At 38.1% G+C, this 19,188-nt stretch overlaps 1 protein-coding gene across 3 annotated transcripts in view; it reads left to right on the top strand.

Moving 5' to 3' along the window:
- The first annotated feature begins 16,223 nt into the window (after positions 1–16,223).
- br (broad-complex core protein) overlaps positions 16,224–19,188 on the top strand; it is a 52,105-nt gene continuing 49,140 nt past the window's right edge. For all 3 annotated transcript variants that reach the window (XM_069503513.1, XM_034976192.2, XM_069503512.1), the window contains exon 1: positions 16,224–16,812. The gene's annotated coding sequence lies outside the window, so the exon portion shown is untranslated. The remainder of the gene's footprint in view (positions 16,813–19,188) is intronic.

Raw genomic sequence — 19,188 nt, 5'->3', positions numbered from 1 at the left:
TTTAAAACAAGAGTGAATAGGCATCTTCTAGGTAAATGAATAAAAATAAAACCATAACATTATGTGTCAGTCGTACAGTACTCGGTAGGAAATATTGTACATCGACCTTTAAAAAGATATAGAGGTTTCGTAGAGCGTTGTCTCTGTCGTTGATACCGAACGTCACATGCGTATTAGCGACAGAGACAACGTTCTACAAAGCCGAAATCTCATTCTAAAGGTTGATGTACAATATTTCTTCCCGGTAAGTAATGTCGAAGCTAACTTTAGCTAAAGTAGTCGATTTCATTTCGAAGTCAATGCGTACTTTTTGTGAAAAGGCCAAATGTTTAACTTATTATAAATACAAGAATATTTCCGTATTTTAATAAAAACACAAAAATAAACCGTTATTTACTTAGCGGCTGTGTTTTCAATAGTTAGATAACTTAACTAGGTTATCTAACGATTGAAAATACAGCCTACAAATTTTATTATTTACCTATCCAAATAATTATTTTCTTGAGTTCAAGGAAATTTTGGCAGTTCTTTTTGTACTAAAACTGTTAAAAAATTAAATTTATTTCCAAGTTAATGATTTTTTTTAAATAAATCGTTGTTTGGTGTTTAGCATATACCTTGTTTAATTTGGATAATTTACTCTTCTAAATACAATAAAAATATTTGAAAACAATTGATTTTCAATAAATAAGTAATCCATACTAATATTATAAATGCGAAAGTGTGTCTGTCTGTCTGTCTGCTAGCTTTTCACGGCCCAACCATTCAACCGATTTTGATGAAATTTGGTACAGAGTTAGCTTATATCCCGGGGAAGGACATAGGCTACTTTTCATCTCGAAAAATTGATAAGTTCCCGCGGGATTTTTAAAAACCTAAATCCACGCGTACGAAGTCGCGGGCTTCAGCTAGTTTTTAATATTCATAATTATCCTTATTTCTAACAAGTTAATTAAATAAAACACAATAGCTGTCAGTTTTGGAAAACCAATTAAACCGTGAAATAGTTCAAACAAATCCCATTATAGGAAATAGAAAATGCGATGAGTGAAATTACGATATTAAAATACGAAGCTGTATTGACAATGTAACGCGGGACAACACGCAATTATGACCTAAACGCGGCAGGTACAGGTTCCAAGCAAATGTACTAAGAGCCAGCACGTGCCAGACCTACGTTATTTTATAAAAGCTGAAAGCTTCCTCCCTGTGTTGGGGACAATACACAGATGTATTGTCCCCAACACAGGGAGGAACGATCAGCCACTACGAAGTTTGGATAATGGTGGCTTTAGGACATATAATGGGTAATAAAGATTTTAAAAAATCTTACGTCAAAGTCTAAAGTGCATTTTTTTGTATTTTCTTCGGAATAGTATTAGAAATCACGTCATGCATTGCCAGACATTTAGTATAGTGGCAACTCCCTGCCAGACACCTTTAACGTTTAATAAATTGTTAAAATTTAAGGGTGTCTGGCAGTGGGTTGCCACGATACTAAGTGTCTGTCAACGCATGACGTGATTTCTAATACTAGTCCGAAGAAAATAATATAAAAACATTAGACTTAATACTTTGATGTAAGATTTTTTACACCTTTATTACCTGTTATCTCCCAAAGCCACCATGAACCAAACTTCGCAGTTGATGATCGTTCCTCTCTGTGTTGGGGACAATACACAGATAAATTTTCAGCTTTTATAAAATAAAGAAGGTCTGGCACGCGCTGGCTCTTAGTCCAAAACAAATTGTTACCGCCAATAAATGAACACCGAATTTCCCGAGCATGTTTGTTTACAAACAACGATGGAAAATAACTGAATTTTAGAATAAAAATGCCCCGGAAAAATTCAAATCCCTTTCACTTTCGATACAGTGGGAATAAAGCAAAAAAGTGGCGGTCGAGTCGATTTTTTGTACTTTTTTTAGGATCCGATCTCTAAAAATTGCGAACGGACGCGTACGTAGCCTAAAAAATATTTCCATTCATTTGTTCGTGGCATAAAAAAGTGCTCAAATTCTTCCCACTCTCACTTTTCGTGTCGCTCAAATAAAAATATACGGACATTTTTTTAAATCTATTTCAACGTATGATTTTTCCAAGGTCGTCCATCGTATATACCTAGAGGGCGAAGGCATTGCTAAGTGGAAGGGTGAAGTACAATATTTTTTACAAGCTCTTGAAGTGAATCTATTCGCCTACTTAATTATTATTATTAATTAACCGATGACTTTTAACAAGATACCTAATATATTACGTTCATAGTACATGGCGTATGAAATCCGTTCTTGCCTATAGAGCAAACTAGTTTATCCCCGTGACTTCATCCGCGTGGCCTACATAAATTTCAAAACCGTATTTACCCCCTTAGGGTTGAATTTTCAAAAATCCTTCCTTAGCGGATACCTACGTCATAATAGCTATCTGCATGCCAAATTTCAGCCCGATCCGTCCAGTAGTTTGAGCTGTGCGTTGATAGATCAGTCAGTCAGTCACCTTTTCCTTAGATTACCTCAATAATTTTTAAGAATTAGAAATTACTTTACTAGTATAGGTAGATATACGTGAATTATGCGTGATAAGTAATCCCTTGTCTTTTATACCTAATTTTATTTCATAAAATTTGATAAATTCGGCATTCCGAGCCAGTGGTAATTATTTTGACGAATCGAAAGCACTTGTAAAAGTTTATTTGAATTACAATAGAAATAACATATTGCATTCTATTCTATACTGAAGATTTGACTATTGCGCTGACTAATTGCGAATTGGCAAATAACCTTTGATGGAGTAAAAAACCTAATTAAAAATATAACATACGTAACACAGTCTTTAAAGTTGTATTAATACTTTTTTACTCTTTTGAACTCATTTGCCTCCTAACATACGTGATACGGGTGTATTCATTATGTAAGTTGAAGCTTAGCTTAATAAGCTCACGAAGCCTAGCCGTAAAGAGTTCTAAGCCTGAGGACTTTAAGCAGTGCTTTTTCGTACGGTTTTTCGTTTAAATATTTTAGACCCACTATTTAAAATTCTGTGAATGCTTTGGAGTTCTTGTATCATCATCATCATCATCGTCACGTCAGTTCACTACTAAGCACAGGTCTCCTCAGCAGAGGAGCTCAGGTTCAGAATGAGAAAGATTTTCGCCATCGTCCGCCACGCTGACCAAGTGCGGACAGGCAGACTCAAAACAGCTTTGACAACATTATGGAGAAAATTAGGCATGCAGGTTTCCTCACGATATTTTGCTTACCTTAAAACAAGTGATATTTACTTGTTTTTTTAATGAAAATGATACAGTAAAACAGCGGAGCGAGACCAATAATTAATCTATGAGTAAAACTAAAAGCTAGCCTTATCTAATTACTATACAAATTATGCCCGTGTGGAATGGTGCCAAGAATACTGGCTGCATTTCCGCGCTGGACAGCCAGGTTGATCCGTTGCACAAAAAAAATGAGCCAGCCCTTCTGTCACCAGATGAGGCTATTAATCGCGGTAAAATGTGTCGTATTTTTTTGCACTAAGACTCCATGGCCCCAGGGTCTCCACGGCAAACGGAACAAAAATGTAACTATCGATAAGAGAGGCATACTTGCGCCGCTTGGCCTTTTTGCCGTTTCTGCTGCGGCTCCCGGTCTTAATACTGTTTCCCTGATATGATACGGGGCTAATGTGTAACGCACATTGCGTCCCACATTAGCACCCGTCCCCGTTCCCAGGGAACCAGCATCAATCCCAGGTCTCTTGCCATCATCCCTGACTAATCCCTGCCAGCTCAATTGCTTATCGCATATAATTCGGAAAAGTTAGAAGTCCGTGCCCAGAATCTATCCCCCGACCTCCTGAATAGGAGGCGGAATTCTTAACCACCAGGCTATTACGGCAGTTATAATATTCTCGAAATGAAACGAAACAATCTTTTTCACCTGCTTCACAAATCAAAGCGGTTAATTTTTCCGAGGCTTGTTGAAATGGAAAAAAATGCCAAAAAGGCATATGAGACAATGTAGAGTCTCCAACGAACGTTGAAAGTGGAATTTAAATATGTAAGGAATTAGGAGAGGGGGGCGGCCAGGGGGTGGTGGGAGGCGGGCGGGGTTTTTTCAAAACTAGAAAGAGATGAACACGCTTAGTATCGCGATCTGAGTCGCGTATGGTTTTTTTTGGCAATGGGATTGAGTTAGAGGGATAAGTCTGAAGATACTTATTACTTTTCATTTTATTTATACATTTTATTGAAATTTCCACTGAATCATACGAAGCGATTCGTTTCCTGTACCCCTAGTACAAGATTTTACGTCTCACCAAACCAAACCAAATTCGAGAGTCGAAATACTTCCGCGTTACAGTAAAATAGACTGGAATTTTATGAGTATCTTCAAGGCAAAAGTATTTTCTAGGCAAGCGCGCTCCGACCTAGACATCATCTTTGCTTACCAATAGGCATGAAAAAAGGTCTACGTCTGTCAAAACTAAAACCCCTAACACAAAAGGCGCGCTGGATTTGCTTGACTAATTATTTTAATGTCACATTGTAAAGGAATCCCACTTGTTTCGTCCCGAGCCAAAATCAAATTTTGAAATTCCCACATTTTTGGCGATAACTCAAAAAGAAACCAAAAATCTTGAGAATGATCTAGCGACCTACAACGTCATGTGTGGCCCACGCACGCGCTGTAATGAGTGCGCGGGGGGGAGGGGGAGGGTAGTTAGACAATTTTACAACTGCGCCGCTCCGTTTTTTTGGGAGATTCGCGTCGCTAGGTGTGCTCAAGAAGATTAAGTAGTTGGCAGATATGTCTTGGTATTGTTTACTTGTAAATACCTACGAAAGACATTAACACAGGAATAAGCGACTAGCTACTGACTATTTTCTCACTCAAAAAATGTACAATCGCTCTATAATAGCATATCAATGATAGAGTTATTAAATATCAACTGGTTTGACGGTGAAGAAAACATCGTGCTTGCATGCGTCAGAATTCTCCATTTTTTAAAGTGTGTGAAGTTGGGCAGCGTTGTGGGTGGACTATGGTCTAAGCCTCTCTCGTTCTAAAAGGAGATCTGTGCTCAGTATCAGATGCCGCGGTACCTCTTGAATGGACACAATCGATTTATAGCTTACTAGCTGATGCCCGCGACTTCGTCCTCGTGGAATTAGATTTTTGAAAATCCCGTGCCAATTCTTTGATTTCCCAGGATAAAAGTAGCCTATTTCACTCCAGGTTTTTATTTTTACCCATGCAAAAAATCACGTCAATCCGTTGCACCGTTGCGACGTGATTGAAGGACAAACCAATAAACCAACAAACAAACACACTTTCGCATTCATAATAAGGGTACTGATTGTTTCTTCCTTGTCCCTTACTTATACTAAACACTTTTACTATTTCTCACGCTCTGTAGGTAATATATGCCTATTCCCGTCTCTGTATGACACATAATCTTTGGCAACATCTGTAGGTGAGTACAAATTTGCATATGTCGAAATAATTTAGGGGGTTACACACACTCGCGTGTGTTAATGTGTGCTGCCGCCAACTAAGAATAAGAAAATGTATAGATGCTTAGGGGAAGCACGATCAATGGAAAAATACATCGAGAAGAGAGGAAAGATTTCCCTTATTAAGATAACTTGAGTAAGATATGCGTGATTTTTTTTAAATATTTGGCTTAATAAAGTATTGTTAGAACTACCGCTTCATTTGGAACTGCCGGGTTGAATTATATCTATACTAGCTGATGCCCGCGACTTCGTCCGCGTGGAATTAGGTTTTTTAATAGTCCCGTGGGAACTCTTTGATTTTCCGGGATAAAAAGTCTATGCTTACTATGTATGTATGTTTACTAATTGCCACAAAAAAAACGTTCCACTAAAAGAGAAAAAAAATAAAAACCACTGACGAATGAAAATTATGAAAAAATCATTAAAAAATTCATATCTCCTAAGCTACTAAAAATCGCTGAATTGATGATGTGATTTGGATACCCCTTAGTATTTGAATTTTTCTTTTAGACGTCACATCCCCGGCCACCGTGTATAAGTCAATGGCGACGCATGATCGTGGCGTGTGGAAGTCCTCACAAGAGACCTATGTCCAGCAGTGGACGTGTATCGGTTGATGATGATGATGATGAATAAGCGTTCTGGTATAGCGGAGGCAGCCTTTGACTGCATCGCCATTTCGCAACCTTCAAAGTCTTAGGTAGCGACTAGCGATGCAAAACCTATTATACGAAAACACGTGTAAAATATAGACCAAATATTGTCCCGTCTGAGTTGATACAGTTGTTCTTTCTAATACCACATTTTATATACAGTAAGTTTATACAAGTGGCGTATTATTTATTGAAGCTATTTGAATAAAAGTGTTATAATAAAATTATTATCTACATTTTCCTATCCATGTTCTACATTGTAATGTATTAAGTCTATTAGTAGTATTTGCTTAAAAGAAACATTTTTAATTTAATAAAACCCTTAATCACGATCTATTTAAACAAAAAACGAGTTGAGCCAAAAACTCAGACTGTCTGACTGATTGATCTATTAACGCACAGCTGAAACTACTGGACAGATCGGGCTGAAATTTGGATATTTGCAGATAGCTATTATAACGTAGACATCCGCTAAGGATGGATTTTTGAAAATTAAGGAAAAAGGAACCCTTATAGGATTTTTTTAAAAGAATATTAGCCATGTTAAATGACTAATATTCCCCTTTCCTCTCCAACTAAGCGTCAAGCTTGTGCTAGGAGTAGTTACGACAATAGTGCAACGGGCGGGGATTGAACCGTCGACCTTTCGGTTTTCAGTACACTCCTTTACCCGTTGAGCTATTGATGATCACTTTGTCTGTCTGTCTGTTTGTTCGTCGTGTCTGTCAAGATATCCTATAGGGTACTTCCCGTTCACCTAGAATCATGAAATTTGGCAGTAGGTAGGTCTTATAGCACAAGTAATGGAATAAATCTGAAAACCGTGAATTTGTAGTTATAGCGCGAACTCTCAAGACAAGAGTGAATAGGCATCTTCTAGGCTAGCACGCTCTATTTCTACACAATTAAACTGATGTAGAGACTGGCGCCAAGAAAATTCGTCGTTTAAGAACTCATTAAGTAGCGTTAAATCTACAGTAGCATCACATTAAGATGTTCGCCCGCGTCTTGCGTCTGCGTGATATGATTTACTTATAGTCTATTCATAAAAACCTAAATCCACGTGAACGTAGTAGTTCAGGTATCAGCTGGTTAAAATATAATAATAATCAAAGTTAAGTTTTCTTTTTAAAGAAAAAAAAAATGATCTAAGTGCCATGGGTGACAAACTAAAGTTTTTCATTTTCCTTTTTAGGAAAATCATAAGCGTATTATCTAAATATGTAAAAGGAAAAGGTGACTGACTGACTGATCTATCAACGCACAGCGCAGTAGTTTGAGCTATGCTTTGATAGATCAGTTAGTCAGCTTTTCCGTTTATATATACAGCCTAAGGGAAACTAAGTGTTTTTTTTTGTATCAATTGTGATAATTTCGAGTAATTTTTTATGTTTATATTTACTACTACTTAACTTATGCTCGCGACTTTGTCCGCGTGGACTACATAAATTTCAAACCCCTATTTCACCCCCTTAGGGGTTGAATTTTCAAAAATCCTTTCTTAGCGGATGTGTACCTACGTCGTAATAGCTATCAACATGCCAAATTTTAGCCCGATCCGTCCAGTAGTTTGAGCTGTGCGTTGATAGATCAGTCTGTCAGTCAGTCAGTCACATTTTCCTTTTATATATTTAGAGGATTTAAAGTATTGTGTATTTTTTAACCATGTGTTTGTATTGGTTTCAGATATTGTGAGGCTGGGACCGGCCAAAAGGGTAAGTTGTAAGTAAGGTGGAAAATAGTGCACACCTCTACGAGAAGATATCTTATTATATTTATTCAGAGACGAGTTAGCCCTTGACTGCAATCTTACTTGGTGGTGAGTGATGATGCAGTGTAAGATGGAAGCGGGCTAACCTGGAAGGGGTATGGCAGTTTTTATTAAATTTAACCCCTTTGGTGTCTTCACAGCATTGTACCGGATTGCTAAATCGCTTAACAAAGTTGTGCTTAGGGTGATAACTAGCCATGGCCGAAGCCTCTCACCAGACCAGAAATTTGTAAATGACTAGCTGATGCCCGCGACTTCGTACGTCGATTTAGGTTTTTATAAACCCCGTGGGAACTCTTTGATTTCGCGGGATAAAAAGTAGCCTATGTCACTCTCCAGGTCTTTAATATACTCATGCATAAAATCACGTCGATCCGTTGCTCCGTTGCGACGTGATTGAAGAACAAACCAACAAATCAACAAACAAACACACTTTCACATTTATAATATGGGTACTGATAAAATTTCAACCCCCTGCCGGGAATCGAAACCGAGCCCTACTACTATTAAGACTACAGCGCTAACTACTGCGCCAGAGAGGTCATCACCTAGATCTAAATCTAGATTCCAGAGCCGCTGTAGTGTCGACTAGTCGAGACTGCCTTGCTTTCTGTTTTAATGGTGTCTTTTTCTCAGTCATCGAGATTAGTCGTTTACCAAGATACCTTGGCAGGTACATGCGTTTGTATTTGCATACATTTGATTTATATGCAGGTGAGCCGTGAGAGCATAGATCTACCTTATATTCAGAAGATTGAGGGTTAAGTCTCGAGCATGCATCTTAAAATTTTCAGAGGTACTTATATGCGTTTTAAACAATTGATAAGCCTCAATAGCTCAACCGGTATAGGAGTGGACTGAAAACCGAAAGGTCGACGGTTCAAACCCCGCCCGTTGCGCTATTGTCGTACCTACTCCTAGCACAAGCCTGACGCTTAGTTGGAGAGGAAAGGGGAATATTAGTCATTTAACATGGCTAATATTCTTTTTAAAAAAAAATAAGTATTGGGTTGCTTGGAAGGTGGGAGATCATTTTAGTGATAAAGTCGCCCTTTGTTTTTTAATATCATGTTTTCTTACTCTCTGTAATTTTGTTACCAATAAAATTGTTTTAAATTAAATTAAATTAAGTATCACCATTCACCTGCATGCCTGAGTTTTCTACATAATGTTTTCAAAGGTGTGTGAAGTCTGCCAATCTACAATTGGCCAGCGTGGTGGACTATGGCTAAATCCTTATTATTCTGAGAGGACACCCGTGCTCATTAGAGAGCCGGCGATGGATCTTGATGATGATGATGATATCATAAAAGAATCAAGGCCCTAAACGTGTCCACCCCGGCAACCATCATATAAGTTAGTCATACCTATAGTTTTTTTTAATCGACGATAATGTCATCAAATTTTATATATGACCAAATAAATATATACAAGCACCTCTCTCCCCCGCGATAAAAAGAGATAAAACGATGGCCGGCCAATTCAATATGAAAAGCAGCACATTTTTCCACCAATCGGGGGAATTATTGGAAAAACTAGCAAATGAATTTATTATGCCCACCGAGAACACCGCCCGCCCCCCTCTCGGCCTGTGGTGCGCTCATTACGGATATGGCAAGGGTTAAAACATTTTTTTACACAACAATAAGGAAGTTCTTGCATACATTTTTTTAAGTATTTCTCTTTTTTTTTATTAATTGTATATTTTTTTCTCGATGACTGGTTTTGAGTGTGACTTAATTGAAACTGTAGTCAAGTTAGTCGTGATGATGTGCTTCAGATGAAATGACTAGATTTCAGATGCAGTAGTTATGTTAACTTTAAGTTATACTTTTCTATGTCGTCAAGCACTATTTGATCAATTATCATTATCATCATCATCTCAAATTATTCGTCATCAATAATTTATAGGATTCTGATTTACCCTTAGCTAACAGGTCTATAATATAACGCATTCTAGAGCGAGTGGTGTAAAAATAAATGATTTGATAGGCTTAACCACGGAACAGTTCTGTTCCGTGGGCTTAACCATACTAGACTACGCAGTGCGGATTAGCAGACTTCGCACATCTTTGGTAAGATTATGGAGAACTCTCAGTATTCGATCATTAGTGTGAGTTAATATATTAATTCGACTCTATTTGTCTACATTAACGGTAATAAGGTTGTAATTAGTGGTAATGTAATGATGTAATAGCAAATTGCTCGAACGAACGGCTTTGAGCGGCTCGGTTACATAAACTTTGCTTTGAAGTCAAGCGATCAGGTGCCACGTTTTACGTTGCTTACCTCTAAGAGCGGTTTCAGATTGGATTTATTTTTAGGTAAGATGCCTTGTGCCCGGTTTCTGAACTCGTCAGTTATGTTCTCATTAGCTGTTAATTCAATAATGGTATGTATACTGTAAACGTCGTTTAACTGTCCATGCGTTTCTGAATACAACAAAAACTATGAAACCGATAACCAGTACATTATTCTGTCACAAGATGGGTATGTTACAGTAAACGTGTTTGAAATGCATATTATTATTTTATTTAGCCACCAACACTAGTTTTATTAATAATAGTATTTTTTTCTATGCTAAATAAGTGGCTAAACACTGTTTTTGCAAAGTTACTATTAAAATACTTTTTAATCTAAAAATACGCAAACCATGAACTACCTTACTGACAGATGAAACGTCAAATAACTTTATGGAATAGATAAACGGCGCACATTGGCCAGTTAAGTTTAAACGGAGTTTATCTTGCATTGCGTAGTTCAGAAACGCACTGTCTCGAGTTATCGGACTAATAGCGCTATTGAATAGAAAAACCGGCGATAAAAGTACTCAGAAACCATTGATCACTCAAACAACAAAAATGAGAAACTCGCAGGCATCATCTAGTAAATAATATGGTTGTACGGTTAGGGGTGTATGTACGTGTTTTTTTATGTTGATCTCTATGGTTGATCTCGTATCTCTGAATCTCTGAATGTAGGCGAGTCTCATACTAGCGTCAAAATAAACTATGGTTATACGCACTGTGTACTGTACTGTGCACTGTAAGCTGTGATAGCCTAGTGGTTAGGACGTCCGCCTTCTAATCGGAGGTCGGGGGTTCGATCCCGGGCATGCACCTGTAACTTTTCAGAGTTTTATGCGTATTAAGTAATTAAATATCACTTACTTTAACGGTGAAAGAAAACATCGTGAGGAAACCTGCATGCCTGAGAGTTCTCCATAATGTTCTCAAAGATGTGAAGTCTAGCAATCCGCACATGGCCAGCGTGGTAGACTATGGCCAAACCCTTCTCACTCTGAGAGGAGACTCGTGCTCTGTAGTGAGCCGGCGATGGGTTGATCATGATGATGATGATACGCACTGTACATACACCCAATCTGAAAACGTTCTTACAGTGTTTATTTATTTTGATTCTATATTTCCTATATTTTTATGGATTCCATAAATAATTTTTGCGTAATTATATTCTATTTTCAATTTCTTATCGATCTTATGGCACGTTCACACAGGCAACGCAGGCAAGATGCACAGATTAGAAAATAGTATCTACCTATCTGTATATATAAAATTTAAAGTCCTGACTGACTGACTGACTTAATCAATGCACAGCCCAAACCGCTTGTTCTAAAGACATGAAAGCAGGATGTGTTCTTTGTAAAGAGTAGGTATCCACTACGATAGAATTTTCCGAAATTCCACCCTTAAGTGGGTTAAATGAGGGTTTCAAATTTATGTAGAGCGTAAGCTAGTGGTAAATAAAACCTTAGCCAGAAATTGTTTATGGAGAATGGGGGGGGGGAATGCATCAGGGTTGAATTCTCTGCTGCGGCGTGATTGAAGGATAAACTAACAAACAAACACATTTTCGCATTTATATTAGTATCACAGAAAATAATATTTCTATGATTAGTATGGATTAAACTCGCGTAACCACGCTTAACGTTCTGTTTAGTACTAAGGCTGAGATCTATAGAGCGCACTTTGACTTTGCTCAGACTTAAGATTGAGTTAAAACGAGACAGAATTATATGAGAGTTATAGCTCCGTCTCGTTTTAGAGTCAGAGTGCGCTCTCTATAGATATCACCCTACTAAGGGATGTAGGCTACGTAGGCAAAATATGCGAGTGGTGTAGACGTAGCGTAGGTACGTGCTACGAAGTAGAGCTACGTAGACTTTACAAACTCAAAGTCTTTCACAGTCAATTTTATTCTTTTGATATCTATCGATGAATCTTATTGCCTAGTCTATAAGTACACTAGCTGATGTCTACGATTTTGGCTGCATAGATTTATATTTATATATTTTTTATTTTCTGAGATATAAAGTAGCCTATGTCACTTTCGGTCTTTAATTATTACCAGTGCTAAAAATGCGTCGATCCGTTGATCTGTTGCAACGTGATAGAAGGACCAACCAACAAACAAACACACTTTCGCATTTATAATATGGGTAGTGATTTAAGTAAAAGAATAATGTGACTGCACTTGTTTTATTTAGATTTTGCATGTAGGTGTTTTTATACCTCCACTTAAAAAGATTTTCAGGAATTACACCCCATCTAAGCTGCGGCGAGTAGCTAGTGCATATTTATAACGCTCGATGCAAATGTAGGGGTGTTATAACACTCTCTGTATGTTGGTGTGTTTGTCTCAAAGAGTTGGCTAAAAGATAATGTCTGATGATGGAATCGGAAGTTGAATAACAGGAATAAATCGTTATAAAACTAAAATCTACCAGTTTTAACTCGTTGGATTTTTAGTCAGAAGTCTCTACAACAAACTAGAGAGTTTGTTGTAGGGACTACCTATCACACCTGGGTTTGGCTGAGTGGGATTTCTGGAAATCCTTTTTTAGTCAGTTAGTCAGTCAGTCAGTACTGTCTCTTTTTAGCACTACCCATATTATGATAAATGCGAAAGTGTGTCTGTTTGTTGGTTTGTCAATTTATCTTTCAATGACGTTGCAACGGCGCAACGGATGATTGACGTGATTTTTTGCATGAGTATAAGTAGTTTAAGACCTGGAGAGTGACATAGGCTACTTTTTATCCCAGAAAATCAAAAAGTTCCCACGGGATTTATAAAAACCTAACTCCATGCGGACGAAGTGGCGGGCGTCAGCTATTAAATACTTTTTACTTTACTACTTAGAGACTAGATGATAGTACCTGTCTATTTAGATTCGCATTTAGGTTTTAAAATTCTAGCGAAAATTCTTTAATTTTTAGACTTCACACACCTTTGAGAACATTACAAAGAACTCTCAGGCATACAGGTTCCTCACGATGTTTTCCGTCACCGTTAAAGCAAGTGCCTCCGATCTCCCGAATGAGAGGCGGACGTCTCAACCACTAGGCTATGACGGCTTTACCCTAGATATACTACAACTTAAACCCTAATCAAAAACAAACATTCCGTGACTTAACCGATACGGTTGTCATCGCAAATCATCCGCCAACGAAGTACTCGGGAAAAACGAAAAAAACGTACCAAATAACCTTTCGTATTGTTTCTACTAATAAAAACTTCTAATAAACATGCAACTAAGCTTCGAGCTTCCGGCAAATAAAACATAAAAATATATCCTATTTTCATAGGGCGAGGGAGGTTCCCCCCCAGGGGTAGGGCACCCCCATCTGCGCAAAAACCCAAAAACATCGAAATGAAAATGAGTGTAGCAGGGAGGCAGGGAGTCTGTGTTGGTAATTCATTTTTAACATTAAGTTTGTGTGGGTTTTAAAGTACAGTCGATCGCATTATGCTAATGTGTAGTTGAGGTATTGTGTTTTGTGTCGCCACCGTGGTATTCGGTCCTTTAGTGCAGCGTTGAAGGTAATCATTAATTATTAATTAGCTGTGAATTAAACTTTAAATAATATTTTTTGTTGAAAATGTTAATCGCCTGTATGTATAGATCTCAAACAACTTGACCTTTATTTTATTTATTTTTATTGACTGACCAATCTATCAACGCACAGCCTAATTAATCTAATTAGTTAATTTAAAATAATGGGGCCGATTCTCTAGTACACAATCTCTAAACTAAACTAAATTAACAGGTCTAAATCTAGTGCTTTCCTTTTCCGCAAGCAATATTATGAAAGGGATAACAATAGATTTAGATGTGATATTTTAGTTTAGTTTAGAGATTGTGTACAAAGGAATTAGCCACATTGGGGCCGATTCTCTTGTACACAATCTCTAAACTAAACTAAATTAACAGGTCTAAATCTAGTGCTTTCCTTTTCCGCAAGCAACATTATGAAAGGGATAACAATAGATTTAGATGTGATATTTTAGTTTAGTTTAGAGATTGTGTACAAAGGAATTAGCCACATTGTTTGTTTAAAATTACTCATTTTTTTAAATAACTCCAGTTTCTTCGTGAAGCTCGATGCTGCCAATCTTTACAAACTTTATCGTTCCAGCCAGACGTTTTTCTGTAAGTCTTTTTAAATTATAGAATAAGACTACCTTGTGCTCGCGACTTCGTCCGCGTGGACTACACAAATTTCAAACCCCTGTTTCAACCCCTTAGGAGTTGAATTTTCAAAAATCCTTTTTTAGCGGACGTCTACGTTATAATAGCTATCTTCATGCCAAATTTTAGCCCGATCCGTCCATTAGTTTGAGCTGTGCGTTGATAGATCAGTCAGTCAGTCACTTTTTCCTTTTATATATTTAGATTGTGTATTTAATTTATTTATTTATTTTTATAATTATAATCGAAACTATAGCATTCTGGCAGTTAGAAACTCTTTTAAATTAATGAACTTATAAGTCTACGATGGATTCTACAAAAGAAACGCTACTGATATCGACTTAGCTAATATAAACTAAAGATTTAAATAGGTATAGGGGAGTTAAGCTATATAAAATCGGGTTAGTAAAATAAGAATAATTAAAATTACGTACTTAATAAAAGTCTCCAATTTAACTGCATCGAAACTTGATCGCTTCGTAGAGGCCTACGCGCGTAGTCATGTGTAGACGCATTTCCACGGCTCTACGAGTACGCATTGATGTAGGAGGAACTACGCAAAGATATTGCTTTAGTTTTACACTGGACGAAATTAGTTAAGAGTTTAGTTTCATATCGTATCGTGCTATACTTAGTTACTTTTAGTGCTTTATACAAAAAAACTGTATTTAGTTAAGTACTAGAATATGATGCCAGCGCCTTTAGTGAAGACCGCGTGGATTTAGATTTTGTTGAATCCCTTGAGCAGGTTTTTATTTTCTGGGTTAAATAGTAGACTATGTCCGTTTCCAGGATGCAAGCTATCTCTGAACCAAATTGATGATGCCTACGACTTCATCCATGGGGATGTAGGTTTTAGGAATCATGTGGGAACTCTTTTTTTCTTTTCAGGATAAAAAGTAGTCTATATTCGTCCCCGAGATTCAAGCTATCTCGTACCGAATTGAGTCAAAATGGGCCTTGAAAAGCGATGCTACACAGATAGACACACTTGCACATTCATAATATTAGTATGGATTGTTAGCGATATCATTTACGCATTGAAACAAAGTGTCATTGTTCTAAAGTTGTTAAGTCAATTAAAAACGAACGATGAATTATATTAATTAATAGATAAGTAGGCCTAATACGGAATACCGGGGCCGAGTGTACTCGACGCGAGTTCGCATTGTGCCCCTACACGCACACGCACTAGCGTGAACATAAAACGCAATTTTGTATTAGATTTAATTTGCTCGCACACACACACGCAGACGAGTGCCTCTGCACGGAAGTATGCCTTCCTCCGCACAAATTGATTGTGATCGTCGCTGAAAAGACGAATTTCAAAATAGACTAATAACTTTTTTTCCTAAACAAGTCCTTTTTTTAGTATCAAGTGTGATATCGTTGCGATAATAGGTGGAGTGTGGCTAGCGCGCAGCGTAAGGAGGTAGACGTCTTGCGAGTGGCGAGTGGAGAGCATGTGCGCTGCAAAGAAAGTTCGAGAAGTGCATGCGTGATAGTTGGGGAGAGTTAGTGCTCGGGCCAGGGTGCAGTAGTGAGCGGCCTAGCGCCGCGGCGCCTCGCCGACGAGTGAGCGGCCGATTTAAAAACTATACTCCGAACTCGCGCAGAGAGCCGTAATACCACCCCCCGCGTAATGATTTTTTGGCGATGAATTTATATTCGCGCGCGAGCGGTGCCACTTTTTCGACCCCCCCCGCCGACCCACTCCCCCCGCTCATTAACGCAACCCAGATATGCAATTCTGATCTTTGACGAGGAGGCTGTAGTGTCGGCGGGCGCCTCGACGGGAGAGGTGCCCCGTTTTGTTTTTTCCCGCCCGGCTTCATTATTGATGGCATCGGGACGGTAATGCGGAAGCATGTGTGAACGTTTCATTACAAAAGGTGGACGCGGCTCGTGTTAATATTGCAGACCGGCCGGACCCGACCGGACGGGTGGACGTTTCCGAAAAAAAATAAACTAAATTAAAAAATAATAAGCGGCAATTCGTTTTTTTTTTTCAAATTAAGACTAATAAGGGTCGGTCGCATATCGGGGGTACGAATAAGTTAGAGCGCGCGGGTCGCAAGGCGGTTGAACAAAGTTTGTAGAAGTTAGCAAAGTTCTCACGTGCGTGTGTGGTGCAGCGGGTGAGAGGCGTGACGGATTGGCCGGTCGGCCGCGCGCTCGATTTCATTGGACACAGCACCTCCCAATTCGGAATTCCTCTGCCTAGTCTCAATTTGTGAATATTTGTCAACACTCAGGTTAAGTTTGTAAGTTTGTTTATTTGCCGTGTTCCGTTACCGGACATTGACTAGTAGTGACTTTGTTGATGTTTTGTTGATTGTTTTTGTTGAACGCGTTGATGCGGCGCGGCGCCAGCCGGCTCACCAGGTAAGTGCAAACTTTAGCATTAAATTATCACACTTCAACTAAAAGTCCAAAATATGTTGCTTGGAAGTAACCGATTGAGCTTTGGCCCGAAAGATAGTGTACCTCGTGAATTTTTCCTTACATTGATTATATTGTAACTTTTTACGAACAACTGTTAAGTTTTTTGCCGGCACTTTTCAGTAGATGTTTTCCGAAAACTGGTAAACTTCAACTAATAACTCAAAATATTTTGCTTGGAAGTAACCGGCTTAACTGTCAGTTTCAGACAAGATTTTGAAAATTTTTACTTGCATTGATTATATTGTAACTTTTACGATTAAAAACTCCCACCGGCTAACTAATAATCCGATTCAAAATATTTTGCGTGAATAAGACACAAGAAAGTGTATTAAATTTGTACTTGCGTTGATTGTATTGTAACTTTTTATGATTAAAAAAGCAACTGCTAACTAATGATCCGATTTAAAGTATTTTGCGTGGAAGTAACCGGCTGAGCTTTCAGTTGTCCACAGGGAGGTGTGGAGAATTTTTATTTTATATTGTAACTTTTTACGATTAAAAAAGAGAAACTGCTAAGTTTCTTGTTGACTTTTTTCAGTAGAAGCTGCTTTCCGAAGGACTTAAATGGCTAAATTTTCAGTTCACCATAAAAAAGTGTAGTGAATTTTACATTGATAATACTGTAACTTTATATATTTTGAAAAAATCATATGCTGAGTTTTATGCGGATCTTCTCAGTAAAATCTTCATTCCAAGCTAATGCAATGGGACTCGTAGAGTCACAGAGGTAGTATAAAAAAGACTAATTACTCTTCATGAAATGAATATATTTTGAATTTTACTTGTCAAAAAACTTTCTTAAACTTTTTGAAAACGAATAAAAATAAAATTAACCCGTTCCCAACTTGAATCGTTATTCAATTACTCTTCGTGTTTTTGTTGAACTTGATTTCTATCTATCCCGAACAATTAGCGAGCCCCTTTGTAACATCAACTATTATGATGCAAATATATCTGGACGGACAGACGGACAGACAGGGGTCTAGCTACGCTGCAAGTGCGTCGGGACCTCAGTATTAGACATTCTTGCATATGTAATTAAATTTTGAGAGCAATAACCGATGCAACCAAACGGTTGACCTCATAATAAAATTTGAATATCAATAGACAAAATACATTTTTTTTGATAGAGATATGCATAGACAAACTGACAAATGAGTTTTGGGTGAAAAATATAACCGGAAGTTAGAAACGTTTCCGTCCCAATGGTGAATTTTTAACAGAACAATAAAAAACTGTTACACCTACCTTTTAAAAAGGGGTTTGTAAATTATTTTAATAAAATATACATAACAGTTAGAGCGATTACGCACTGCATTTCGGTCATCCAAATTTTCTCTGTCATCCGTGAAAATATCTCGGATGTGCCTCGGATTAAAATCGGACATATGACGTAGATATGGCAAAAGATGTCCACTGAATAGCTTGGATTTGGATCAGAGATCGGATTAATGCATAAGCAATATCCGAGTTTGGTCCGAGTTTTTTATATCCGTATTTTCACGGACTCGGATCGGATGAGTGCGTGACCACTCTTAGCTTAGTGGTTAAGACGTCAGCCTCCTAGTCGGTGGGGTCGGGGTTCGATCGCAGGCACGCACTTCTAACTTTTCAATATCATTTGCTTTGACGGTGAAGGAAAACATCGCGAGAAAACCCGCATGTCTGAGTTTTCCATAAGGTGTTTAGAAGATCCAATCCATACTTGGCCAGCGTGGTAGACTATGGCCAAACCCTACTCACTCTGAGAAGAGAGCCGTGGTCAGTAGTGAGCCGGCAATGGGTTGATCATGATGATGATGGTAAAAGTATTATTTGGAAGTCATAGAGAAACCGTGTGAATAAAAAATTGTCTGTCTGTCCGTTTGTTACCTCTACATTCACGCATCGTTCATCTGATTGAGTTGAAACTTTTCAAGGTTTCTGATATTATAGTACCATCAACGTAGAATAGGTGGCGCGCGCGTCGCATAACGCATTGCAACGCATGCTGGCGACATCAGTACCCATATTATAAATGTGAAAGTGTGTTTGTTTGTCGGTTTGTTGGTTTATTGGTTTGTTGGTATTTTGGTTTGGTCCTTTAATTACGTCCCAACAGAGCAACGGATCAACGTGATTTTTTGCATGGGTATAGTTAAGGACCTGAAGAGAGACATAGGCTATATTTTATCCCGGGAAATCGGAGTTCCCACGGGATTTTTAAAAACCTAATTAATCGCGTATGAAGTCGCGGGCAGTCGAAGGACAAAAAACCAATAAACCAACGAACCAACAAACAAACACACTTTCGCATTTATAATAAGGGGCCTGAGT

This window comes from Maniola hyperantus, chromosome 15 (genome assembly GCF_902806685.2).
Source record: "Maniola hyperantus chromosome 15, iAphHyp1.2, whole genome shotgun sequence".
Classification (NCBI taxonomy): Eukaryota; Metazoa; Arthropoda; class Insecta; order Lepidoptera; family Nymphalidae; genus Maniola; species Maniola hyperantus.
Note: the sequence above shows the minus strand (reverse complement) of the source record. Positions and strands in the feature narration are given on the sequence as shown.